This window comes from Parasteatoda tepidariorum, chromosome 3 (genome assembly GCF_043381705.1).
Source record: "Parasteatoda tepidariorum isolate YZ-2023 chromosome 3, CAS_Ptep_4.0, whole genome shotgun sequence".
Classification (NCBI taxonomy): domain Eukaryota; kingdom Metazoa; phylum Arthropoda; class Arachnida; order Araneae; family Theridiidae; genus Parasteatoda; species Parasteatoda tepidariorum.
In genome coordinates this window covers 10,930,161-10,935,823 of record NC_092206.1, presented here as the reverse complement: position 1 = coordinate 10,935,823, position 5,663 = coordinate 10,930,161, and positions in this window count along the sequence as shown.

Genomic DNA, 5,663 nt, shown 5'->3' with positions numbered 1-5,663 from the left:
TTTAGTAATTTTGTTTTTAGAATTTTTTTATTTTTTTAACTTTTAATTTTGTTACGCATTAAGTTGGTGAGCTTATTTTTGAGATAAGGGACCAGAGAGATCCCATAAATAATACTTCTTGAGTTGTGAATAAAAGAAAATTTCATCATTTGAACGATATCTTTGTTTCAATTAAGAATCAGAAATTCTAACCTACAGTTCAAACTGGATCGTTTTTAGCACTAATTCAGGAGAATATCACACATAAAGAGGGTCCAAACTGATTGACTTTGTCCCAAAAGTCATTATTTACTTTATTTATTTTCTTTCTGAAATGACTGTAAAAAGTTTACTCTAAAACGTCGTTAAGGGGCCGCATACTGGCATACCAACTACTGAAGACTTTTTTTGAGAAATAAACATCTTACGAAGCTGAATTCAAGGCAATACAAAACACACAGCAGAGAAGGAAATAACTTTAACTAATGGGGTGCACCCCTTGCTCGCTAACGCTTGCCAATCCCCGAAAATTGCGACGCAATCTTATATGGTTTGCTTCGCTCGCTACTAACTTAGGTACATGGCAAATGCAGAAAGTTCGAAGAATTCAAAACAATCATTCAAATCCATATAACAACTTTTTTTTTAAAAAAAAATTACATCTTTTTTAGTAAGAAATAAGTCATTAAAATAAATTTGAATTCAAATAAATGACATGTAATTCGTTAAACCTATTAGAAATGTGCTATAGTATAAAATCTTAAAGCGTAACAGCACGACTGAGACTCATTTTTCAATGAATAACTAATAACAATAATAAAACAAATAAATTCGTGATATAAATCAAAAACCGTCAAATAAATTCGTGGAAAAAAAGCGCTTTCGACAAAATACTAAAATAGAGATCTATCGTCAAAGACTACTCACTTCTGCCTAGCTTAATAGTATGAGATTGCCGCAGCTGATAGGGAGAGTTTCGGAAGAGATTACATTTGGTGAGAATGCTCTCTCTGGTCATTTCAGTTTCCATTTTTAAAAGCGCTATATGTTGAGCCACCTCAGCTAGATTTGGCATGTGACATTTTTAGCGGCAAACATTGGTCGATTTTTTAGCGTTGTCATTCGGGGAGTTGTAATGTGGTTTTTTTTTGTCGCCGTGTAAGAGAAATATATATATAATATATAGATACTTTTGCTGCCTACTGTGCTGAAATGTTATGTTGCACCTTTAACTCTTAACCTAAACATCAATCGTTTGCATAATTATATCGATCTCCAAAAAAAGAAGACATTAATACACCTCACCACCTCTTGCACGTGATTTATTGCATCTTCTTACAGAACGGAAAAAATCTTATAATATTATATAAATTAAATATCAAATTTGGAACATCGTAAGTAGATGGATCATCAAGCATATGAAAACTGAATCATTAATATATAACCTTATAGAAATCCATCTTTTCACGAAACCTTATCCACCGTCTAATTACACCCCCATTCTTTATTTATACAGATCTTTTTGATTATGTCCACATTCTGGCTTCCCATTGACTAGAGATAGCACATTTCCCTCTCCAACTTCCTCGAAACAAAATACCATAACTTCTGGGATCATCCGGGCAATTCGAGCAAATGGAAAGGTCCCGGTGTATCCACAGAGGGGAATTAAGAAGGGACGCAAACATAGCGACGACCTCTCTCTCTTTGAGAAACGTGGGCGACAACCCTGAGGGAAATTGTTGCTCTAAAGAATGGACACCATTTTCTGTGATTAACTCGAGATATATGGAATAACACGCATATTCTCGACAACTTGGAAGGAAATTCTTTTGACTGATGCCTTACCCGGAAGTAAATATCTAAAGTCCTACTGTTGTATCTTGAAATGGAGGCTAGTGGTGGAATTTCTGTCATGAAGTAGTGAATTTATTTAATCTTTTAAATGCCCGGTCTCTTGAATTAAAGCTTCCTTGAAAATAACATTTAAAGAGTTAAGGTGCATCTCACTTTGCTAGATGAACCTCCATATCATTCAGTCCACGGCCATATTATTAGAAGCACTATTCTATGTAAAATTATAATTATCAGGTAATACTATACAGGCTTTATTGTTTTTACTCTGATGAAACCGGTTTGCATTTGTTGACGCTCCTGTATCAATGGGCTAACATTGTAATGCAATACAGTAAAAATAAATACAAATAGGAAGTATATAAAAAATATCCTGAATAAAAACCCATTACATGCATGTTTAAAGATAAAAGTATTGCCTATAATGTCGTGCAAATCATGCAATTATTAAAAAACTACAGTTAGTCTAATAATTTGATCTAATTATTATAATATACTACTATAATTCTTGCTATAATAAATATTTTATATTTATTTAATATATCCTCTAATGTATCCAGTCGTCAAATTTATATTATATATCGTCTCATTTAACCCATTGATACAGGAACATAAACAAGTGCGAACCAGTTTCATTCGCGTAAAAACAATAAAGCTGTATAGTATCACCTGATAATTAAGATTTTGCATAGAATCTTATAGTTCGTCGAATAATTTGATCAGGGACTATAAATGTACAAAAAAAAATTTTCTTTGCTTTGTAAGATGGGCAATAGATTCGTTTCTTTTTAATTTAAATATTATTACTATACGTTATTTTTTTGTGCTCATAATGTGCTTTATTATTATATAAGTTCCCACTGAAATTAGTAGAAATTGAAAGTCTTTCTTCAAACAAACTAAAGCACCAGCAAGATAATATGAACCAGAGGAAAAAATATCAAAGTGTCATGAAATTTGTAATTGTTAATAGAAAAAATACCAAATTGTAATTAAAATCAAGATTAAAATTTTAAAAAATATATATTGCTTCAAAATAATTCCCATTCTATATTGCAGAGAATTTTTTTTATCTATAATTCATGAAATAATGAAAATAAAATAGGAATGGATAAATTCTGCGTAATCTCTGTGACTGTGTAAAATCACAGATATCTTTTAAGCATTTTAATTGCTGATTCAATGCTTCAAGCTTGAAGCTCAGTTTGATAGAAAATGGAATGAAATTAAAAATTTGCTTTCCAGAATCTTAACCCTATCGCTTTTTCGAACGACTGTTCACTCCATTCTTAGACTTATTTCTTATAAGAAATGACCTAAGATTTTTTATTTTATAACCGTTGTTGAACAGCAGACTTAATTTTGGGTTAACCACTACTAATGTTCAACTCTGTAGCCTTGCAATCCAGAAGATTCTCCTGGATCAAGTATTGGGAGAAATTTGCCTTCGTGGAGGAATTTTGATGGAACTAACCCGCATTTGCATTACATGGTGAGAAAAACCACAAAAAACTTCCACGGTTAGTCTAACGGCAAGGGGACTTCAAACCATGATCCACCTACTACTGAGTATATTTTACGTCAGTACTGTGGAAGGTGCGAGTCGGGTGCGGAATTTGTATCGACCAGCGATTGCTGGGATTCGAACTCATTGGTAGGCAAACACTCTATCCCCGGTTCGACTATTTGATTTATTTATTTAAGTGCAATCACGCACATGGAGGTTAAATGGTAGAGCTAAGCCGAACCTTGGGGTAAGATAGCGTGCTGCACTTCTACTTTCCAGACAATCTACAAACCTAAAATGATCAATAGGTTAAACATTTTCGTGTATGAGGTCTGAAGATACGTGGGGGCTACATAGATTACAATTCAGCATAAGTTTATAACTCTTAAAAATAAATATTCCATAGTTTTTAAAAATAAAGGTTTTAATTCAGTGTAACTAAAGAAACTTTTTTAATGTTCAAATTTCAGATAAAATTTTTCTTTGCATTATTTCCATATAGGTACTCTACATTTTCTGAAAATTCTATTAAATAGCCCCTCAATCAATACACAGAAAGATCTGATATTCTACATTAAACTATTGGTGATTCTCTTCAAAAGCGCTCCCTGAAAATGTTCTATGGAATTAGTAAAATCTGACTTATCATTGCCTTGAAGTCTTATTTTTTTTTCACTCAATTGTTGCTAGCTTTGTTAGCATTTATCAGAGCAGTTAGAAATCTGAAGAAGAAAAAACCTGGTTGCTTATAATTTTATTCACCCTCATGATATACATTTAAGCAATACTTTGACTACTGTTGTTTTTCAAATATCGTTAAAAATAAATCAAAAGAAAAGTCAAAACCTCTAAAAGAATTATTTCAAAAAGGCAATAAAATATTTATTTTTTCGAGTTACTATGTCTAATAAAGTCAAAAAACTAAAACATTTAAAAAAATTGAAAATCCTTAAGGAAATAAATGCAGATGGTTATATAGCAATTAAAAAGTTTGCAATAAAGCAATTTTGCATGCATTAAAAATAATTTGGCAGAAACAAACATTCTCTTCAAACGCAGAATTAATCAAGCAATAAAAATATTATATTATACAATTATTTCGTCATTAAATATAAGTAAACTGAGTTTACTTTGATTTCTGAACTTAAAGCAAGATTAAAAATATGAAATCTGTTTTTCCATAAAAACTTGCGTTCTTTTTTATCAATAAAATATGATAGTGGTTTTTTATTCAGACGAATAAAATTTCCTAAAGTTCAGTTGTTTTCTTGTAAAATCAAATAACAACTGCCATTTATCACCTGACAATGTAACAATTTAACCCAAGAAAGAATTGGTCTCAGGATTTAACTCCACCATAGTCATTACTTGTACAAACTGCTTAAAAAATAAACCGAATTCAATCTTGTTATCGTAGGTCATTAAGGCATTGAGTGTGCGATTGTTCTTGTTTTCCAGTGGCGCCATCTATACCCGAAAATTCGTCTTCTGCCACACCTATACGTCACACCCATTTATAGGGCAAACCCATTCACGCATCCACAGATCGTATTTTTGACCTGAACCAGAGAACGATCAATCTCCAATTCAGTACCCTCAGAAGTATAATTTGTTAAGGAAACATGGAGGACTTTGTGACCCGACACCCGCTATCATTTACTACTATCATTTGCCGTCTTCGGCCGGCTGGATTCGAATTCGCGTTCTCACGAATGTGAGTCCAGAGCTCTGCCAACCGATCTCTCCCTGGCTGTACCAAATTCAATTAAGTGCTTAAATTACATTAATTGAACACTTAGTTTAAATCAGAGTTTTTCAAACCAAACTCCACAAAAAATATCTTTAAAAGGAAAAAAATAATTAAAATATTTCAAAATAAAAGTTTAAGATAAATTAAAAAAAATTCAAAATAAATAGGAAATGTATGTTTAATATGCTTCATAAAATATTTATGCAGAAACGGAATAAAGTTTAGACAATATTATTCGAACCTCAAATGTAACCAATATATTCGACCCAATATTCGAACCTCAAATATAAGATAACTCTCACTAATCCTTTGCGATCGTATAAAGTTTATATTTAGCTATCATGCTACACTCAGAAGGAATTTTAGTTGGTCAAACATAAAATGCAAGATAACAAAGAAGAAAAAAAAAATCTGTTTCAAAAGGAAAACAGGATTTGCAAAATATTTTGATTTTTAAAATAAAGCCAGTAAGATCAATGCGATCAATGCAATTAATTTTTAAAATTTCGTTTTTTAACTTTTAAAGATGAAAGCAAATTTCTTTCCCCAAAACTGATATTAGATTAAATTATC